This window comes from Camelus ferus, chromosome 3 (genome assembly GCF_009834535.1).
Source record: "Camelus ferus isolate YT-003-E chromosome 3, BCGSAC_Cfer_1.0, whole genome shotgun sequence".
Taxonomy (NCBI): Eukaryota; Metazoa; Chordata; class Mammalia; order Artiodactyla; family Camelidae; genus Camelus; species Camelus ferus.
The window spans coordinates 85,378,409-85,402,388 of NC_045698.1; the positions used below are offsets into that span (position 1 = coordinate 85,378,409).

The 23,980-nt window shown below is 36.4% G+C and overlaps 1 long non-coding RNA gene across 1 annotated transcript in view; it reads right to left on the reverse strand.

Moving 5' to 3' along the window:
* Nucleotides 1-23,980, reverse strand: part of LOC116662681 — a 34,203-nt gene that overhangs the window by 6,616 nt on the left and 3,607 nt on the right. Inside the window, exon 2 of the long non-coding RNA XR_004318679.1 lies at nucleotides 16,697-16,810. This is a non-coding gene — a long non-coding RNA (uncharacterized LOC116662681). The remainder of the gene's footprint in view (nucleotides 1-16,696; nucleotides 16,811-23,980) is intronic.

A 23,980-nucleotide genomic window follows, 5' to 3' on the forward strand; every position in this document is an offset into this window, starting at 1 on the left:
TTGAATCCAGTTTTCCCAGTTGAAAATTTGGGCTTTGATCTTTATCGGTGAATTACTCAACACAGGCCTCAACATGCTCAACTTTGTAAGAAATGATTGTGCTCCACTTCTGGAATGAGTTTCCCCGGGGCTTCTTTAATGGTTGATGCTTTAATGCATGATAGTTTAAAATTTTCCCAATTTGATCAATTCCTTTTAAATTTGAATGAGATTCTGCACATTCTCACGTACTCAGATAATGCTATTGACTAATGGTCAGTAGGGCATACACTCTGAGTAGATTTTTTGGTAGTAGAGATGTGAATCCATCCAGACTTGGAGACTCTCAGCTACTTCTCCTTGTGACTAAAATGATCCTCACAGGTTAGACACCATTGTAGTCTCCAGCTGAAGAACAGAGTGATACCTGGAAGTTCACACCAGGCCCATTGTCAGCCTGGGTACCTTGGCACCATAGTCTAACTAGCAGAATTAACTGACAGCAGACAGTTATATTCATCTCTGAAGTGTATCCAGGGTTTTGCTGCCTTGTTTTCTCTTTTCATTTCCTTAGGTTGAAACTGTTTTATTTGCTAATATTTCCTAGCTTAGGTTGAGTTTCAAGCCAAGGACATTACTGCAAGAGTTGCAAGAATAGAAAATCAATACCATATTGATTGCCAGTGAAAATGATTATGAATAACTTCAGTTACTTCCTTGTATTTAAGGCTCATTGTTCTATCTTTCCCATTTATGGCTTTATGAGTTTTTATAATGAAAATGTGATTGCAATAAAGACTTAGGAAAAAAAGTGTCACGTATATACAAGTTTGTAAATTCTTAAATGGTGTGCTTTTTAAAAACTTTTTTTCATCATGGACATAAAAAGGATTACTTTTCTTCTTAGGCTTTTTAATAAAAAAAGAGTCATTTTCTTGGTCACATCTATAATAAAATGGTAATGTTTAGCCTGATATAATTTATGGTAAAGATATGTACCTGTCCACAAAATTTTCAATCAATTTCAGTACACTGAAAAAACATTGTTTGTATTATGATGTATTTATTTTAGATCTGACATTTGTTTCCAAATTCCAACACGAAAGAAAATATTTAGCAAACCTATTAACTTAGAAATGTTTCAAATTTTAGGGAAATCACAGAGAACTAGGTCAAGCTGAAAGCGTGTTGTATTCATTAGCTATCAGAAAGCAGGGTGGGAGGAGGTTAAGATGGAGGAACTGTGTGGCTTGGTAGGCTCTTGGAGAAATACGACTCTGCAGATAGAGGGCAGCTCTTTGGGGCTCTCCAAACTGCAGACTCAGGGACATTGATCCTGACTTTACCTTTGGGAAGATTGATTCAGAAAAGAACCGGAATCTTACTGTCATCTTCGACACTGACTCACTTATAATACTTTGGTTGCAGGCAACAGAAATGACCTCAGTTAATTTAAATGAAAAACGTAATTCACGAGAGGGATACTGATATTTCCAAAATCCAGGAAATACTGAAGACACGGCTTCAGAAAGGACAGGAACCAGAACAGCTTTGTTGATCTAAATGTCCACTGAAGTTCAGATTAAGAATGAAATAGCATCGATTATTTTTCACCCCTTCATTTCTGCCTTTGAGATTCAAATTCTGGGATAGAGAGAGGATAATTTGTCTAGGTAGGGTCCTGGACCTAGGGTGGGCAATACTCTTTTGATGGACATAGTACTCTGTCTTTATTCATGGGGGATAGGGAAGGATCTCAAACAAACAAACAAACAAACTCTGAAAAACTAGGAAGCTATTATCAGAAGAAAAGCAAGATAAAACCAACAGACAAACCTTACAGACAGTATTTTTCTCACCCTAACATTTTAGGACTTGTTATAATCATTGTCCCATTGCCCTCCTCTTTCCATTGCTCTATATTCTTAATACTGACTTCAGCCCTCTCCACCCCTTCCATTATGGATTTATCCCTAAGAAAGAATTTTAAGACTCCAGTTCAGCTTTGAGAGATCTGTGCATTGAGGAGATCTCACCTGGTTAAGCTTTGCCCTATGGTTTGGATCTGGCATAGTCTCTGCCTTATTCTTGAGGTCCAATATCCTTGTTTCTGAGATTCCAGCTCTAGGGACCAGGACTTTGTCTTGTTTCCTGGATCTGAGTTGGACTAGGACTCTGCTCTGCTTCTTGCTAGCCCCTCATCCCCACCATAGGCTTGTGTGCTTTGCTTCACTTCCAGTGGGTGCCTGGTGCCCTGTTCCTTACAATCATACTCCCCTGGGGCTCTCTGCCTGATTGCTTCTGGATTTCCCAGCACTGTGTTTCTCCCATCAGAACACTTTTGATATTCCTGGTGGGATCCTAATGATGCCAGCTGACTGTCAGCCAAATTTTCTCTCTTATTTTCAACTCAGAAACACCTCTTCATACAGTTCTGGCTCATCCACTATTTCCTTTTACTTCTACGCTTTACAGTTATTTTTAGCAAATACTGAATAGAGCCAAAATCCTAATGATAATAGATGTACACTTTACAGAAATACCAACTAAAAATTTCTAATGTACCCATCCCCCAGTTTCAGAAACAGGATGCAATATTGTTCATTCTTAAAGTAACTCTTTGCCTGACTGCTTAGAATGGGTCTGTTTCACTTTTGAAGTCAGGAAAACTGCTTTAGAACCTCTCAGCTCTAATATTGCCCGTGTGATCTTAGACAGGTTCTGACTCTTAATTTAAATATTATAGGTTTAAAGCAGATAACAACATAGTAAGCACTCCATAGGGTATATATGAAATGTACGTCCTTTATCTAAATGCTCTCAGTGAGTATCTAGCACTCTGCCCCCCATCTTATGCTTGCTCCCCATAGCTGTAAGCAACCTGCTTAAGCCCACTGTATCCTGAGGTAAGATGCTCACTGATAGTTGAATCAGATAGCCTTAAATCCTTTCCAACTGAATACAAGACTGGCCTTAGAGCAGAACCCAACAGAGACCTAGGGGTTCTGACTATGGGAAAGAAGGATACACAGAGGGCCAGACTACTTAAGGATTCATTATCCACACCCCTAACATACAAGGTTACACAAGGAACTAAAGGTATCGTAAGAAGAAATTATTCATCCCTAACCTGATCATTTAAACATTGATCCCACTTAAATGTCTCTCCCATCTTAAAACAGTGTTTACTAAGTCATATTCTTTGTAAGTCAGTCTTTTCTGGAGTATATGTCTCTTTTAAATAAAATTGTTTTTGAAGGGTAGTTGATTTACAATATTAGTTTCAAGTGTACAGCAAAGCGATTCAGTTATACATATACATATATATATATGTTTTTTTCTTTTCAGATTCTTTTCCATTATATGTTATTACAAGAAATTGAATATAGTTCCCTGTGCTATACCTAGGCCCTTGTTATGTATCTACTTTATATATACTTATGTGGGTCTGTTAATCCCCAAACCCTAATTTATCCCTCCCCACCCTTTCCCCTTTGGTAACCATACTTTTTTTCTATGTCCATGAGTCTGTTTTTGGTTTGTAAATAGAATTTGTATTTTTTTTTTTAGATTCCTACTTATAAATGATATCATATATATTTGTGTTTGTCTGTCTAACTTCACTCAACATGATAATCTCTAGATCCATCCATGTTGCTGCAAATGGCATTATCTTATTCTTTTTTATGGCTGAGTAATATTCCATTGTATATACACCACATCTTCTTTATACAGTCATCTGTCCATGAACATTTAGGTTGTTTCTATGTCTTGGCTATTGTAAATAGTGCTGCTATGAACATTGGGGAGCATTTGGGTATCTTGGCTATTGTAAATAGTGCTGCTATGAACATTGGGGTATCTTTTCAAATTATAATTTTCTCTGGATATATGCCCAAGAGTGGGATTGCTGGATCATATGATAAGTCTCTTTTTAGTTTTTTAAGGAACCTCCATACTGTCCTCCATAGTGGCTGCACCAATTTACATTCCCACCAACAGTGAAGTTCCTTTTTCTCCACACCCTTTCCAGCATTTATCATTTGTAGACTTTTTAATGATGGCCATTCTGACTGGTGTGAGGTGATACCTCATTGTAGTTTTGATTTTCATTTCTCTGATAATTAGCAATACTGAGCATCTTTTCATGTGCTTGTTGGCCATCTTGGTGTCTTCTTTGGAGTGGTGTCTATTTAGGTCTTCTACCCATTTTTGGATTGGGTTGTTTGTTTTTTGATACTAAGCTATATGAGCTGTTGGTATATTTTGGAAATCAGTCTCTTGTCTGTCATGTCATTTGCAAATATGTTCTCCCATTCTGTAGATTGTCTTTTCATTTTGTTTATGGTTTCCTTTGCTGCCTTCACTATGCAAAGGCTTTTAAGTTTAATTAGGTCTTATTTGTTTAGTTTTGTTTGTATTTCTTTGTATTTTTATAGAGCATTTGCATTACTCTAGGAGCTGGTTCAAAAAAATATTGCTGAAATTTATGTCAAAGAGTGTTCTGCCTATGTTCTCCTATAGGACTTTTATAGTATCCAGTCTTATGTTTAGGTCTTTAATCCATTTTGAGTTTATGTTTGTATATGGTATTAGAAAATGATCTAATTTCATTATTTTATATATAGCTGTCCAGTTTTCCCAACACCACCTGTTGAAGAGACTATCTTTTCTCCATTGTATATTCTAGCCTCCTTCATTGTAGATTTATTCACGAGTAGCACATGTCTTAATTATAGAATGTAGTATGTTAGATGTTTATTATTTGTTTAAATGTCTTCCTTCACACTATACAGAGCTTCTCAAATGTAGGGGTCTTCTTTGCCTTTCTTATCTTGTTATCTCCCTGTACTCAGCACTAGGACTGACTCTTAGTAGGTACTCAATAAATGTGTTTCATGAAAGGTGCAGAGGCAGTGATTAGCTTTCCCAACTTTTCCCAACATACCTTTGATCTAAAAACAGCATTTAAGCATTACATCTGAAAAGGAACTAGCTCTCAGATCACTGCTTTGATACTTAAAAAGAACTGCTAATTGAACACACATGATTCATGGAAACATACAATGGTGTCAAACTGCCCTTTTGTATAAATTTTGAAAGCACTTAGCCTGTATTCCAAACTTCTGTCTTTTTATTCTAACATTATCTACCCCTCAATTTGGATTCTGTGTTTCAGGCTGGCTGTGCCTGTTCTTGAAGGGGCAGGGAGAACACTTTATATTCAGCCTGAAGCTGTGAGCAGGAGCTCTTAATGGGAACACTGAATCTTCCCCTCCAACTCACACCCCACTTTCCCCACCCCCAGTGTGCTAACTATCACATTATGAGGCTGGGGAATGCTCCATAAATGTTGGCAGACAGAATCCCACCCATCAGTTAGTTAGTTTCAGCTTAAATGGATATGTCCAAGTGAATTGCCACCCACATCTAAAATTCCCTGGTTTTTATAGTACTAGTTTTTTTTTCTTAAAAGAAACCCCATTCTGCTAGCGATAAAAAATATTCAAAAGCTCAACAATTGTGGTATTGTCTTGCAAAGATCATTAAGAAGCTTTTAAATTCAACTTAGAAAGAAGTCTGTAAATATGTGAAATGTTGCATTTGATTAGGAAAAACAACAGAATTTAACATCAGATTCTCAGGAGGACATAATAAGTACTTTAACAGTTACTGTGTGTGGGTTGATTCTGCAGTGGCTGAACAGCTCAGAATATTGAAAGAGCAGTATTTCTCTGCGTGGGTAGTGGGCGGGAAGGGATGTCCCATACGCAGGCAGCTAAGCGGCAAACGTGTTTGTGATTGCAACACAGGGGAAAACATTGGTAAAGCTCATGAGCGTAAAACAATTACAGAGACTTTCTTGTCAGCCCACATATATTAAAACAAGGGTCAGTAACCTAGAACCCACGGTCTAATTCTGGCTCACTTAGTGGTTTTAAAAATCCTTGGTTGAGCTCTCACCAGCTCAAACCAGATCTGACCAGACATACGTTGGCAGTTTGAGGTAAAATAACTTTCCTTTTTCCTAACCAATACTGAACCACTCAACTCCTGAATTGAGAATTCAACTGGGGTCAGCTTTACATGACTATAAAGTAGCTAACTGACATTTTGAGGAATTAATTCCAACAGCCATCATTATTAAAAAGAGGAATCTCTAAGCTTTTTAGGCATACTGTGTTTTTAGTCTTTTTTTCTGTAATCAGTTCTTGTGTGTTTAAAGGCCTTAGGACAGTGAAACTTTCTTGTTTTGTGGAATAGGAAGGATAAAATCACATTCAAAAGTGACCTGAAATCCGGAAGTCATTTTTAAATGAGGATAATTATTATTAAGTTAAGTCAATGGACAAGAGAACAATCTGAAAATGAAACAGCCATCACATAAGAAATATCAATCAAATAACAACTTTTAAATATAAAGTGCCTGAAAATATATGGGGGTGGTGGGGAGGAAGAGGATTTGCAGGTGGAATAGTCTGGGAAAAAGACAATACAGTTGACCCTTGACAACGGGTAGAGAGTGGTTCAGGGCATCGACCCTGGGTGCAATTACCTGCAGTGGAAAATCTGCATGTAATTAATAGTCAGCTCTCAGCATAAGTGGTTCCTTTATATCCAAGTTTTTGCATCCAGGGATTCAACCAATCTTGGATCCTGTAGTCCTGTAGTATTTACTATTGAAAAAAATCTGCGTGCAAGTGGACCTGAGCAGTTCAAATTTGTGTTATTCAAGGGTCAACTGTACTCTCAGGAAAAAGACAATTTGTCATGCCAGTAAACTCATTCATGAAGGCAATGGGAATGATTACTTTTAGAGTTTGAGCTCAGAAGTTCTGGGAAAAAGTTTGTCTGCAACAAAATTCTAACTCATCTTTCGGCATCTCCTTCCATTACAATTCCTTCTAGAGAAATTCTTGGTGGCAAGGAGAGTAAGGGGTTGTGTCCAACGAGTATGATGTAAGTTGTAAATATTCCCGAAGTCGTAGAGCAGTATGTTATTATTAATGCTGAGTTGTTTTACAAAACACCTCAAGGAACGGAAATTCATTCCATTGAGTGAGAGTGAGAATGAAGAGGGGGAGATAATTTCTGAGGCTAACTAGGGCAAATGATATGTCTAGTGGACATGTGTTGATTGCATACCTGGCATTCAGCTCTCTTGGCCCCTTTCCCAAGAAAAGCCTCTATTTCCCAGCCAATGGCAGTTTGGGAAGGAATAAACCCCACATAACTCTAAGAGGCCACAATCATTTCATCCAGTTTAGGCTAAAGCTACACAGAAAGACATTTGAAGAGGGGCTTTTGGGATAGGTGCTAACTCTTATAAGACATCTGCTATAAGAGATACTTTCGATTCCAACGTATGGTGTGATGTTTGATGTGAACTGTGGAATGACAGCAGCCACAGCCATTTTGCTACCATAAAGGAAGCCAGCTGAAATTGAATTTGACACACAAGAGAGGGCGAAACTGAGAGAACTACAAAGAAATTTAGACAGAACAGTGTTGAAATTACACCTGAAGGCTCACCTACTGCTGGACTTTTTAGTTATACAAGCCAATAATTTCCCTTTATTACTTAAGCTAGGTTTTGATTTACCTTTTCTATTATTTGCCACCAATAGATTACTAACCAATATATGGATCTGATAGGGATTTCATGAGGATTATGGCCTAGTATAGTGCTTGGTATACAAATATTAGTTCAGTTAACACTTCTCCATTAATTTATTTTAAAAAATTAACTTAACAAATATATGGTGAACACTCATTATGCCATTATGTTTTACACATGGTGCCAGGTACTAAGGCCATCAAGATAAATAAGATTGCATCCCTGGTCTTTAGGGGCTCATGAAGTACTAAGTGGTATATACTAGCCTTTCAATAATTTTTTGGATATCACTAGAAAAGTATAAGCAAATAGAGACTGGGTCCTTTGATCTAGAATAGAAAGTTAGGTTAACTAGAACTTAAAGTCAATTTATGAATATAAAAATATTGACTATAATGTTAGGTTATCTGAATGTATTAATATTGACTATAATAAATAAGGCAATCTAATCCTTTCTTTAGACACTGACAAATAGCATATAATCAATGTTAAATAGGTTTTAGTTGTGTTTTTCACTTTTTTACAAATTTCAATAACTGTTGGGATTCCTCCTGATATCATTTAAAAATAAGGGGGAGGGTATAGTTCAAGTGGTAGAGCGCATGCTTACCATGCACAAGGTCCTGGGTTCAATCCCCAGAACCTCCTCTAAAAATAAATAAATAAATAGACCTAATTACCTCCCTCCCCCCACAAAAAAATTATTTAAATAAATAAATTTTTTAAAAAAACCTTTCCTCTGTGATTCAAAAAAGTAACCTAGTTAAGCACAGCAACATTTCTAATATACCTTATAAGTAAATTTAATATAGCTCAAAAGAACTGGCAGATCTTTTACAACACAGAAGCATTTTTTCCAGGATTTCTACTTGGACTTCTGTTACTGCTGCTGCCACTGCTGGTAGTATTTTCTGAGTGGGAGGGTACTATTTTTAGAGCAGAATACAGTTGTTATTATGAGCATTTTCTTAAGAATAGTAACAGTCACTAGTCACTATTACTTAAAATTCAGTTGGCTTTTGAACTGATTTACATTTGCTCCTTGATAGCTTTGCAAACAATACCTGGTATACTGTTACAATTCTATCTTAAGTACTTCTTAAACTAGAATCACATTGAATTGGGTATTATAACAATTATTTGTGTAGTATAACTTTGCAAAGTTGATCATAGTAATTTCCCTCTGCTACGTCATTCTTTGCAAAAGGGAACACCTAGCTTGAAGTGGCTGGATCATTCTCAAAAGCGAGTTGAAAAACACCAATAAAATTTTTAAAAACTATTACTGATATAGTAATTAGACTCATTTCAAAAATAACAAGCACTGGGCACAAGCTATGTCTAAAATCATTTTTCCTCTTATTTCAATGCAAGCCACTTCAGCCAAATGGTATACTGCTCTCTTTAACAATTTCAAATGCTGGCCTATTTAAAAGAAATTTCAATAAGGTTTCAGTGAACAGTATCTGATTTCACTTCCATAGGCAGAAGTTGATCCATCAATGAGTGTATGGAATCAAAATAGTTTCTCTTTAAGGTAGGAAATGATATTCATGTAATACTTCCTAAGGAAGCAATATGTATTTCTTACAAATGATGATTAAAAAGAAAAGATAAGACAGCAAGATAAGAAACAAACATGTTATTGCTAATTATCACCTTGATATCTCATTCAATCCATGGCTCATGAATGATAAAATGTCCTTTGCTTGCCCGATGGTTTGAGCTAAATTTCCTTTTGAGTCTGTTTGATTGATTGACAGTACAGTTGTTCACCAAGGTTTGCAAATGTTTCATAATCAACATAATAAAATGTTAGATATTAAAAAAAACCTTTGCTTTACATTAATAACATGAAGCGGAGAGAGAAATACCAAGAAAAGACAAACTGGCTAGCACCTATTACAAAAAAAAGACTTCTGTTCCTTGTTTCATGTTGTTGGTTTGTTTTTTACTCTTTGCACATTCGTGCTGTATCAGCTTGAGGTCAATTCCAATGATGAATGGTTCTGTCTCCTCTTCTTCCTCGTCTTCATATTAAATCCTTGTCTGCTTATGCAAAATTCAAGTAATTCAAGACCTTCTGGAACTGAGTCAGTCCTTGTGCATCTGTGATTAAAAGTGAAGGTCACTTCCAAACAGGATAAGATGGTGTAGACCTGTTTTTCCTGCTCCTCCCTGCTAAGTACAAATATAAACCCTTGAAATGGTGCAAAAGACAACTAAAGGAGAAATGTGAAATGTGGTTAGAAGAATGCAAGGTGGTTTGTGACCCTAAGATTGCAGGAAAAACACAGTTGCAGAATATACCCCTATTCAACAAAAGGAGGCCATTCATACCCAGAGTTTCTTGACTTTCAACCTAGCAATAGAAGGCAGCACAGGTAGGCTCATTCCATTCTCAGATCATACTGAACTCCCTCTGCCAACACTACATGAGCCTGACACCACCAGCGGCGAGATGTATTGGGAACATTGCCAGAAATAAGTGACAAGAGGAGGTACTTTCCTTCTCTGCTGGGTCTGAGACTCTGATTTTCCATTGAGAGATACCAAGATAAGCAGGCAAAGCTAACAGGAGAGATCCAGAAGCCTGGTCTGGGAAGCTTCTCTGTCCTCCAGAGAGCCCTGAGACTCCTCTCCCTCACCCCAAAACACCAGGGCAGCAGGTGGATGTGGAGGTGGGAAGAGACAGTAGTGGTTCCTCTTTTAAAGGTGAATTAACACCAATTTTACACCATTTTTTCCAGATAACAGATGAAGACACTTCCCAACATATTTTATGAGGTCAGTATTAGCCTGATACTAAAACAAGACAAGGCAGCACCAACCAACAAACAAACAGCAAATGTACAGATCCATACTTCTCATAAACATGGATGCAAAAATCCTCAACAAAATATTAGCAAACCAATCTCAACAAGCCTAGTTAAATACTCAAAAATCAATCAATGCAATCTACTGTATCAACAAGCTAAAGAAGAAAATTCATAATGTCATTTCAATAGATGCAGAAAAGCATTTGGCTCCAAAATCTAACACCTGTTTATGATTAAAACTCAGCTAGTTAGTAATAGAAGATAATTAACACAATTTGATAAAGAGGATCTACAAAAAAACCCACAACTAACATCATATTTATTGGTAGAATACTAAGATGCCCTTTTTAGTCAACTTAGTACTGGAAGTTCGAACCACTGTGATAAGGTTAAAAAAAAAAAAAAAGGAAATAAAAGGCATATACTTTGGAAAGGAAGAAATAAAACAATCTCTAATGACAGATGACATGACTGTCTGAACAGAAAATACCAAGAAACCTACAAAATAAAACCCACAAGTGTCAAGCACTAGTAAAGTTCAACAAATGGTTCAAGATCAACACACTAAAACTAATCACACTTCTTTATACAAACAATGAACATACAGAAATCACAATTTAAAACACAATACCTAAATAGTAGAGTGTGTGCTTAGCCTGCAGGAGGTCCTGGGTTCAATCTCCAGTACCTCCATTTAAAACATATATAAAATAAATAAATATACCTAATAAAAAACACAGTACCATTAATAATTCTCCAAAGAAATTAAATACTTAGGTATACACTTGAAAAAACATGTACAGGATCTGTATGCTGAAAATTACAAAACACCGATGAAGGGAATCAAAGAAAATCTAACTAAATGCAGGGATATACCATATTCATAGATTGGAAGACTCAACTGAGTAAAGACATCAATTCTTCTCAAATTCATCTATAGGTTAAATACAATTTGTATGAAAATTTCAGTGAGATTTTTTGTAGACATAGACAAGCTTATTCACAAATTGACATGGAAAGTCATAAGCCCTAGAACAGCTTAAAAAATCATGACAAAAAATAATAAAGTGGGAAGAATTACTCTGCTCGATTTTAGGGCTTATTATATAGCTACCGTAATAAAAAAAAAAATGTGTTATTGGCAGAGAGATATACAATAAGCCAATGGAACAAAAGAAAAACCCAGAAATAGACCCACACAAATTTGCTCAACTGGTTTTTGACAAAGGAGCAAAAGCAATTCAAAGGAGGAATGGTAGACTTTTCAACAAATAGTGCTAGAAGAGTTGAATAAGCAAAACAAAACAAAAACACCCAAACTTCATACTTATGCAAAAAGGGACTCAAAATAAATTATAGCTTAAATGCAAAATGTGAAACTATAAAATTTTAAGAAGAAAATAGAAAAAATCTTTAGGATCTCAAGCTAGGCAAAGACTTCTTAGACATGACACCAAAACATTTGCCATATAAGAAATATTTGATAAATTGGACTTCATCAAAATTTAAAAATTTGTTCAAAGACCCTGTCGAAAAAACAGTGCAGAGACTGGGAAAAAATGTTTGCAAACCACATATCTGACAAAAGACTGTTACCTATAATAAATAAAGAACTCTCAAAACTTCATGGTAAAAACCCAAACAATCCAGTTAGAAAATAGACAAACTGCATGAATAAATATTTCACCAAAGAAAGTACATGGATAGCAAGTAATCATATGAAAAGATGTTCAACATTATTAGCTTTTAGGGAAATGCACATTAAAATAGCAATGAGATTTTACTACATACCTCTCCAAACAGCTAAAATAAAAATGATGACAACACCAAATGCTGGTGAGGATGTGAAGAAACTGAATCACACATACATGACTGATAGAAATCTAAAATGTTTCAGAAACTCTGGAAAGTCATCTGGCAGCTTCTTTAAAAATTAAACATCTAAACTGACACAACACTGTAAACTGACTATAACTCAATAAAATAAAATTAAAAAAATTAAACATCTAACTACCTTATGAACCAGCAATTGCATTCCTGGGCATTTATACCAAAAAAAATGAAAACTCACGTTCACACAAAAACCTATACTCAAATGTTTATAGCAGCTTTATTCATAATAGCTACAAACTGGAATCAGCCAAGATTTCTGGCAATAGATGAGTGATTAAATAAACTGTGGTAAATAAACAGCATGTGATACTATCCAGCAATAAAAAGAAATGAACTATTGATAGATGCAGCAGTTTGGATGAAGCACCAAGGGATTATGCTGAGCAAAAAAAGCCCTCCCAAAAGGTTACATACTATATGATTCCATTTATATAATACTTCTTTTTTTTAAACTTTTTTAAATTGAATTATAGTCATTTTACAATATTGTGTCAAATTCCAGTGTAGAGCACAATTTTTCAGTTATACATGAACATACATAAATTCATTGTCACATTTTTTTCCTCTGTGAGCTACTACAAGATCTTGTATATATTTTCCTGTGCTATACAGTATAATCTTGTTTATCTATTCTACATATGCCTGTCAGTATCTACAAATTTTGAACTCCCAGTCTATCCCTTCCCCCAACCCTATCCCTTGGCAACCACAAATTTGTATTCTATATCTATGAGTCTGTTTCTGTTTTGTATTTATGTTCTTACAATACTTCGGAAATAGCAAACTTTTAGAAGTGGAGGACAGATTAATGGTTGCCAGGGATTAGAGTGAGGAGGGTAGTTTTGAGGAGAAGATGGGAGAAAGGTGAGTGTGGTTATAAAAAGGCAACTTTAATTAAAAAAAAAAGGAAAGGGGATCCTTGTGCTGTTCAGTATTATAACTGGTGGTTGTATGAATCTACCCAAGTGACAATATTATATAGAACTTCACATAAACACACACACACAGAAGCACAGACAGACAAATGAGTAAAAGTAACACTGGGGAAATCTGCATAAAATAGGTAGATTTTATTAATGTCAATATCTTGGTTATATTATGCTATAATTTAGCAAAATTTTACCATTGGAGTAAAGTGGGTATAATGCATAAGGGAGCACTCAGTACTATTTCTTATAATTGAATATGAATCTGATTATTTTAATAAAAGTTTCAATTAAAAGAAGTGAAAGTTAGCTTTATACCTTGAAGCTTGAAGTTGATAAATATAGGACAATCAAAAGAAGTTGGTTGCAGATTTATAGACCTTACTGGTCTAATTTCAGATGTGGAAAAACATGGACAGATAAAATAATTTGAGATAATTTTAATAGACGATCTATCCATAAGGGAGTCCTCTGGGTAATTAGGATACTCATCACTACCTGTAAGCTTTAGGGGAATTCAAGCCCTTCTAAAAATGTTCTTTGATACCACTGATATTTAATATGGTATTTGGAAATTGGTTGATATCATTTTTAATGTCAGTGACTGGCAATTTGTTGAGGTGTTTTTGAGGGGAAAATTCCTGTATAAATTCAAGTTCCTCTAGATATTTTTAATTGACAAGGAATAATCTCTCATTATATTCAAGTTTTGTGTTCTTCCCAAGAAAATATAATTTTTAATGAAAGTATAAATTAAAAGAAGAACACATCCAGCTATTTTCCATTTTTGTCCTGAACTAAATCATGATGTAATTCACTGGGACACTTAGTTCTCTACACTGCCAGCTTTACCCTTTTTATAATAATTAAGGTCATTGTAAGGAATATATAATGTAAATCCATTCCAAGATATACAAAATATCACCTGTCCAAAGCTTTTTCATCACATTTTTGAGTCTTCCTATAAGTAACTTCCAAACATGAGTTTTGGGTGTGATGCATTATAAGATAACTTAACTTCTGTTCTCCTCTTTAGTATGGGTTGGGAGAGAGTTGAAGCAGTGTAGATTAAAATATCAGTTTGTGCTAAGACTGTTTTTTCCTCCAGAAGATGAACATGTAGAACTGCTCAGACCATAAATAGATAAACTTATGCCTGACAGTATGCCAAATTGCTTGGTATGTCAATACTGTTTTCACCACAATGTGGTCACACAACTTTCTCTTAAGCTTAGCCCTGAGGTTCTGGTGTCATTCATCCCTAGTCTACAGAAACTTATTTAAGGATTTAAGTCTAATCTGGGGAAGGTCTATAGTGGCAATAAGGATCCTAAAACTACAATAACTGTAAGGTTAAATTAATGTATAAGAATGCAGAGGAGTTAATTCAAACCCGTAAGCAGACCAGAAATTACACGCCTAAAAGCCATTCAGTTTGGAAATGGTCTGAGTCAGCCAGAATTCCCCTGGCACTCCCACCTCCAAGAGTCAGTGGAAACCAGTTCAATTCTCAGAAGCATGTATTCAATTGGAGTGGTGGGCATGTTGCCAATACAATCTCTCTGTGGTAATCATCTTGTAAGAACATCAACCATAAGAGAACTGTCAGCCCATGAAAGACAAAGCAAATGTAAAGGGATGTTTTAACACACAATAATGCAGAGACCTTGGTTAATAATTTGAAAATACATATTAACATTAGATATTTTGTAGTTGGTACTAATTTTATAGACATAAATTCTACTATTTGGACTCTTAACGGTCATTGTGTTAACTGTTAATCTTTCCAAAATGTAGCTTTCAAACTCTTGAGAGTTAATTAAATTATAATTAAATGGTATCCTCAGCATCAGAAAACAATTTCAGTAATAAAAGGAAAGTAAAAGTAGGGCTTTATTTTTGGGATTTTTGTTATAAAAAGGATAGTATTATAGGAAGGAGGATTCTGTGATCCCTAACTGACAAACAGTAAAGGAAAAAAAGCTAATCTTGGCCAACATTGACATCTAGAATTTTTTCTCAATAACCTTTATTAACACCAAGAAGTATTTTTCACGTGGTAATAAGGCAGGTTGAAACAGTGGTGCGGTGGACAGCCAACTGTTAAATAAAGAGGAATTTTGTATCATCACATTGGTAGTTTGGAATTGGCCATGGTGGGCATATTTACATTATGGAATCAACAAATTCTACAAGTCATAGCTCCCCTCTCCTCCCCAAAGAGCCAGTTGTTAAACATTTACCAGCATACACTGGTGGAGAAAGTGGCTTCTTCATTTGTGATTTTGAGGAGGAACTAAGGAAGGTCCTACCTATCTCAAAGTAACTTAGCTAGTTTGCCACAATAATCATTAGGTGATTATTAGAGAATTATATTCAGAAAGTCTAATCATGAGCTATAACCTAGAAAAATACAATAAATTGCTTGTGTATAGTATTGTACAGTTTACAGAGCTCTCGACATGGTCGCTGTCATTAGACCTTAAAAAAATCCTACAAAGCAGGTTTTAGTAATATTCTCATTAAACTGGAGTGGTAAATGAGGCTTAAATGGATTTAGTATCTTTTTTCAGGGATACACACCAATGGTGGAACTGATCAACTTATATCTTCTGTCTCTAACTTTAGAATACCTTCCACTATGTTATGTTTCAGAAGGAAAATTGCACTAAGTTTGGCACACAGGCTGGTTGGTTACACTGGAAAATCTGGGTTTGAGAAGGGTGTAGAACATGAACTGTTGCACCAATAATGGGTGAAGTAGTCCTAAGCAACCAGGAAACAGTAAGATGGTACCAGGTACCTAAGTAGCGATTTTCCTAGAAGGAGAAACTATAATATTAAGGCAAAGTTTCCAATTAATAAGACACACACACACACACACACACACACACACACACACACACACACACACACGGTGGGGAGGTGGGGAGAAGGCCAATTTTGAATGTCAGTTTAGCCCCGGGGGTTTGCATTAATCTCAAGTGCTGCTTTAGACCTCTATCAGTCAGTACACAGTCAGGAAATTATAAACCACTCTAGGAATCTCAAACACAAGTGATATCATGAAGGCATTTTTAAGAAATAAAAATATAAGATCTGGAGGATAACATAAGGAAAGTGATATCTAGAAATTAGTAATTGCAAAAAGTTGCTCTCACTCCTAACCTTAAAGAACTAGCTTTGTTCAAGGGTGACCTTAGGAATTAATATTTTTCTGGTTAATTAAGTGCTTTGTGTGTATACTGAGGTGGGTCAGTTTGGGGAATAGGAAAGGTGACTAAAGAGGTCAGGAAGAAATTATCCTAGCCACTTTGTTTTAATGTAGATGAAAAGACCCACGATGAAGATGATTTGAACCAAATAATGATCTTGAATTAGCTCAGGTTCTAGAAGTGGGATAAAAGTGGAATTAGTTTCAGCACACTTAGATCTTATTTAGCTTCTAAAGACAGAGGTACCTTTGGCTTCCTGTGATTTTATTTCCAGTAACTTTACCAAGCCAGTCGGTCATCATAATCCAATCTGGGAGTACATGAGGTTCCTCCAGGTCTGCTTCAGAGTGATGTGGGAGTCTACAGTTTGTAAAAAGAGACAGTAATTAAAGGTGGGGGGAAAAAGCCACTTACTTCACCAAAGATCAACAAAACTTACTCTGAAAAGGATGTGGCTCCAGAAGTTTTTTGGAGGTTAATATGGTTGAATTTTCTTGCTCATATGAGGCAAATAGAGTCAATGTCACTAAAAGTGTGTGTGCCAGAATAGTGGTGGTAGATAGATAATATACAAAAAACTCTGCTTCACAACAAAACAACTACTTATCTATAAGTTGTATATTATATACATAAACATAGTTGTATATTATACACATACCTTTTATATATACTATATAACACATTATAATGCATATTATATTGTACACATACACACACATCTAGATTGCAGATAGCTACAAACTCAGTGACACCCTTTATGACTGCACACCCTTGGATCTCGTTCAGGCTCACCCGATGGTGTGGTGGCAGTCTCATGGCACATTAGAGAATCCATAAAACCTATAATCTACTTGCAGACAGTAGAGAGACATATGGGAAACTCACATTAGTGAGACCACAATGAGGAGATCAGAAAGAGAAAATGTTTGAGGCAAGAGGAGGGTAAGAATTAGCCCTTTGATGGGACTGGAATGTCTGTATCATCATGCTAGGTCATCTGAAACACATTTTGTTTTTCAGTAGCATGAAATTTTGAAATTACAATAGATTCATTTTAGTCACACTTCTTAGGCTTGAGAGCTGACAAAAGACTTAAGCTTATTCTCACATTTTCACCTGAGACTTTCCAGGCTGTTAGAATCCCTGCTGCTTTATTTACTTTACATATGAAAACTCTGTATTAAGCAGAGGAAGGCATGTAGAAGGGAAAAGTCTCAAGAAATAATTAAGCTGTCTAGAGTGCTTCATTTACTTCTAAGTCTTTGGCTTCTGAACATTGGCTGCCTCATGTTTCTTAACACAGTGGGTTTGACAATTAGCTCAAAGGAGAACTGATGTGGCATTTTCCAAAAGAGAAGGGAATAAACAAAGGAGACAGCTTTTTCCCTCCCCTCCTACAACTAAATCACACCCTTTCATAGGAAGACAGGTTTGATGGGTAGTATTAAATCACCAGAAAAAGGCCCTGGCTTCTCCCTCAGCATGGACTGGAAGGACAGGAGAACTTTTAACTTCTGATCATTTGACATTTGATAACCTACATTCAGCCTGCTGAAAAGCTCTTCTCTTTGAGAAAGAAAAGTTGTATGCCATAACACACACACACACCTACATTAACTAAAATATTTCTGAATCTAACATTTCTCAGCCCCTCCATTACTACTTCTCTGCTCCCTACTATCATGTTGTGTGTGCTGTGTTACAATAGCTTCCCAAATTGGGGTTGGGTATAGCTCAGTGGTAGAGCATGTGCTTAGCATGTACAAGGTCCTGGGTTCAATCCCTGGTACTTCCAGGAAAAACACACACACACACAAACAAAATATAGCTTCCCAAATGACTGCCCTTTCAGCCTTATTTCTTCATAGCAGCCAGAGACCTTCTTCAGATGTAAACTGAATCATACCAAGCTCCTTGTTAAACCCCTCAGTGACCTTCCTTTACATTTCTCACTTGTAAAGTGGATTTAGTGACAATACTTAGTTACTGGGGTTCTGAAAATTAGAAGAGATAACTATATAGTATATAGTAGGCACTCAATAAATGTTCCATAGTATCTCGGCTCATATTATTATATTTATTCAATGTATAATGAGTTGACAGTTATTTTGTACTTAAAACATTTCTTCAATTACTAGTGATGGTTGAGTCGATAATTCTTTGGGAGAAACATTAACCATTGCTAACTAAGTCCCTGCTACTACTCATTTTAGAGAAATATATATATAGAATGCACATATGGACAGCAGCTTCATATGCAAGTGATTGCCTGCTCCTGCTTCTTTCTTTGGGCTTATATTTGAAGATGCTGTTGTTTTCCTCTCAGTACTTTACCTTAATTTGATGGCAACATTTCTCCTTATTAACAGTCATTTGAGTTTTGTTGTATCTCAGTTTTGTCTGCTCCAGTAGATGAGTGCCTTTCTTTTTGAGATGCCCCTCAGGAACCCCTAGTATGAAATTCAGGAGTGCTCCATTTAGGTCAGACTAGCCCACATGTGCTCTCCAAATTTGGAAAGGAACTAACAATTTTCATGGAATGTGCTAAATAAATAGACAAACAGAACCTTAATTTTTTCACATCTTTTCTATATTCTGCTTCATTGTCAAAGGAACCAAGACAGTTTACAAAAATACTTATCATATAACAAGATAAAAATAAAAGGGGGAAATAATATATGAAACAAAATTATTCCAGAGTTGGTTCACCAATGTGACTACCTAGTAATAGGCAAAAAGTTGATTCTAGACTTCCTAGAAATCAGCACTGGAAGTAAATATAAGAGTTAAATGATTGATGACATCTGTAAGATGAAAACAAACCAGCTGATTAAAAAAAGTATAGCTCTTCCTGGTGTCATGTGAAAGGAATTTGTTCCTCGGGTCCTCATGTAGAAGATGTGATGTGGTGTAGTAAGTATCATCCTTAAAATATTCTTACAGTAATTACTATAATGAGTGTCACAAGGCTGCTTCTTATAATGTCCCTCAATGGAAGCAATGTCATAACAGAAAGGAAGAGTTTGGTAAAACAAATCTGGGAAGGTATATCTTTGGAGGCAGTGGAAGAGACACAAAATAATGTGGGCCAGATAGACCTAAGTAAATCCAATGATGAATATGAAAGTATTTGTACAAATTGGACTGCATATTTTTTAGAAAATCCTCCAAAAATATTTTTAATGTGAATTTTTGGTAGTATGCAACAAGCAGTTTAAAGTCATCCTCTAAAATGTATGTCTCTCTTGCTAGATAATGGCAGACCTATTAATTAGATGGACATCCTCTTATCAAAGTTAAGCCTAATCAGGACGTGTTAGAACAGACACTATCTAATTTCAAACAATGTAACTTCCTATTGAGTCCCGAAGGATAAAATAGTTGAAAAGAATGCCTGGGATGTGGAATTGGCAGCAGTTAAAAGTTGGAGAATGTTTATTAAAAATAATTATTAATAACTCTTTACGTGCATATGTGGCTGAAAAGACCAATCAATATGTAAAGAAGTCAACTTTACACAAGCAAATATTAGTTCTTTGGTTTAAAGGTCCTCACCATATCTGGGACTTGACATTTGTAGTAAGAGTTGATTAAGCAGTATCTGACTACAGATCATAGTCTGACTGGTGCTGTTTTCTGCGAATGCTAAAATCCTCAAAGTTATGCTTAGAAAGAGGTCTGGATTTTCCTTCAGCCTGTCCTTCTCTATCCCTCTTTCATACACGTATTACAGTAGCTTTAGGTCGACTTGGTAGAAATCACTAATTTAGGATCCTTTTACTCTCCTTTCTTCCTTTGCCTAAACGGGCTCGATCTGGAGGAGTAGTATTGTAGTAAGTAATTCCTCAGTCTGACAGTATGTACCAGGGTCTCCTATTTACCTCTCCTGCTACATCATGAAAAGTGGCATAAATATATAGACTTTGGAGTCAGACATATATGCATCGAAATCCTAGCTCTGCCATTTACTAGCTGAGTGACCCGAACATTGCTTAAACTCTGAGTCTTACTTTTCTCATCCATGAAAAGGAGAAAAATGATACTTACCTACGATAATGAAAAGAGATGGTTTCTAGAAAGTGCCTGACACTCTTTATTCAGGCACTCAGTAGTTGTTAGTTTCCTTTTATCCCTTTTATTATTATGTAAGGCTTGTAGGCAATACTGATAAAATTATTCTAAGAGTGACATTTATAAGTGGGTCCTTATCTCAGGAACTGGGGTTAGTCTCTACCTCCTTAAAAATAACTCAAATCCTTCTATTTGACTTGGTGCCTGTGATAGGCAGAATAATTGTCATCCCAAAGATGTCCACACCCTAATCCCCAGAACCTGTGAGTATATTATCTTACACAGCAAAAGGGGTTTTGCATTAAGATTAAGTTAAGGATTTTAAGACAGAAAGATTATCCTGGATTATCCTGGAGGACTCAATGCAATCACTGGAGTTCTTATAAGTGAAAGAGGAAGGCAGGAGAGAACCAGAAGAGCTATGATGATGGAAGCAGAATTTAGTGTTATGTGATGCTGGCTTTGAGGGTGGAAAGTGGCCATCAGACAGGGAATGGGGAATGCAGGAAGCCTCTGGAATCTAGAAAACACAAGGAAACAAATTCTCCCCTAAAGCCTCCAGAAGGAACACAGCCCTGTCAACAATGAGATTTTAGCTCAATGAGAACCACTTTGAACTTCTGACTTCCACACCTTTAAAATTGTACATCTGTGTTGTTTTAAGCCACTGTGTTTGTGGTGATCTGTTACACAGCAATAGGAAACTAATATGGTGCCATTTTCTGCTTGTCTTTCTTCCAAAGGCTCTACTATTTGTAGAGTATAGGGGCTAAAGGTACTCACTGCAACTGAGTTGGGCTTGTTTCTTGGGCTTTTCAGTGGCCTGAGATGAGAAACAGCTCTATAAAATTCCTGTGAGTTTGTGAGGATATTTACCATCCAAATTCAGAATTATAGTTTGTTTAGTTGGTCTCTTTTTTCCTCTGTATCAATATCAGGGATGGCAGAATAAGATGCCATAATCCCTCATTTTGCTTTGTCTCACATTACATATAACAGTCTCAGAAAAACATCAAGACTATCACCAACAATATGGTTACTAAAAAGTTAAAAAAACTGTTTTGCAATTTTTTGTCCTTAGTATGTGGATATATAAAACCATCTCTTTTAATTATCGTAGGTAAGTATCAACTTATGAGGGATATATAGTCAAATTATTGTATTTTAAGGTCACTTGGAATTACAATCTTTTAAGAACTCATTTTATATGTACAGGATAAAATCATCATTCTTTTCTGCCACTTATCAATCATTATCCTAATAACGGCCAGATATTTTTATTTCTTCAGTTTTAGTCTACTGAGTTTGATGATGATGATGATGATGATAATAATAATAAACATTTATTACGACAATCATATACAATCTGGTTTTTCTGATAACTGGAAGTGAATTCTAAAGCCAAATTCTAGTTTTCTTTTTTGAAACCTTGATCATGTAGCCTTTTTGACATCACTGATAGATTTCAAGTGAGATATCAATGTCTAGTTTAAAGGCACGCAGGAGGAAGCTGAGACTGTAACTTTGGTTTGTAGTCCAAACATTCCACAACTAGATCTCCTTAGTATTCCAAAACCAGGATTAAGTTGACTAGAAAGCTTATGAAAACAAGGGATAACCCATCCTTAAGTACTCAAATATCTATAGTAACTTTAGAATATGGAATTTATTCCATGGGAAAGAGACCAGGTTGATTCTCTTTGCTGATGTGAGTCAAGATTAGAAGCACACAGGTAATATATGGAAAGGAAATGAGATACAGGATGACACTGGCTTTGGCTGTGTCATGCCAAATGAATATAAATTGACAAACATATACTAATATGTATCAGAGTAAGCTCTAGAAAGCAGTGGGTATTGGCATCTGGTTGAAGTTTCTTCTTAGTTACATCAAGCCACCCAAGCTGGCAGAACACAAAGCATCAAGTCACAGTCCAAAGGGTTAGGTCTGCAACTGGCAGCGTTTCAGCCAGAAGCTTAGGTAGGGCTCCTGGGTGACTGTAGGCAGCTGCACTGACATATAAAGCTTGAGCAGGGTGTGACTGGCTTTGTCAATTAGGAGAATACAAATCTCAAGCCAGGGAGCCTCAAAACAACAATAACAAGTCAGTGATTATACTGGGGCGAAGCTAAAGAGGTGCAGCAGGACTGAATTACAGTTTGGAATTCAAGTCGTGTGGACACAGAGCCAAGCCACATAAGAAAGGATACAAGTAGGAGAGACCACGGTGAGCTGAACCAAAAGCCGGGAATGAAAGCCCAGTGGTCAGGATTCTTCGGTTGCAAACAATAGAAATTTACTCTGGTAATGCAAGCAAAACAGGATTGAGGGAAAGGCATGGAGGCGGGGAGAGGTGGGAGTGTGGTTTAACGGAATTAACAGGAAGCTGGAGGTCCTGGTTTGGACAGAATCCAAAATGCTCCAAAGGCTGGGAAGTAGGATCACAGCCACTGTCCTGCAGCAGGAACTGTGTGGCAGGGTGCTGCTCTTGGATGGAGTGCCATTCCAACTGTTTTTAGATTCTGTGTCCCACTGTTCAAGATACAAAATTAGGGACAGAGCATCCATTTGGCATTATTTGGGCAATATGTCCCCTAATACCCTTTCCCCACAACATACCACACCTACAGGAAGGCAGAGCCCTGGGTCAAGAAGTACAGTGAGATGAAGGAAGTTCATCAAAAGGAAATCTGGGTGCCATTATGAAAGGGTAAACGGATACTACAAAACCAGAATACCATGAATGTCCAAGTACACATGGTAAAATTAAGAAAAATTAGGCCTGGAGGAAATTTAAATAATGCTTTGCCTCAGTACCACAGATCCAGTTCTATAAATCTTGGGCTTTTAAAGCTATGGAACAGCTTAGGACCTGATGTTTTCAACTGTTGATTATCATTCATGTGGGATTAGAAAATGCAGGCTCCTAGGGGTCACATGGTAACTAACAATGAACATATATTTAGTGCTTACTATGCACTGGACACTGTGGTAACTGCATGTATCACTGCATTGAGTCTTCCTGATATTTAAATGATATAGGTACTTCTGATTCATTTTACAGATAAGCCAGCTGAGGTTCTGACTACTTAAACTGTGTAAGGAAGGAAAATAGAAGGAAACTGGTAAGGGGCACCATCCTAATTACAGAAGAAGTAGAATGAGAACTAAATGGAAGTGAGGTTCTAACTAAGGTATCCTCCCACATCAGTTTTAACTTCTGTTGACCTTGTGATCTTGTTCACTCAGATATGGCATCAATAATAGCATAATAGGAACAGGTGGGAGGATGAAAATATGTCAGGAATTTAGCAGTACTGCTTGGTGAAGAGAGGGATGAAGTTAAGACCAAGCGTGATCAAACATGACAGAGACTAAACAAACGTAATTAGACACAGATGTTGATCCCAACCAAGGTAGTTCTTTGTTCACTGTCCAAAGGGCACATGAAGTTCAGG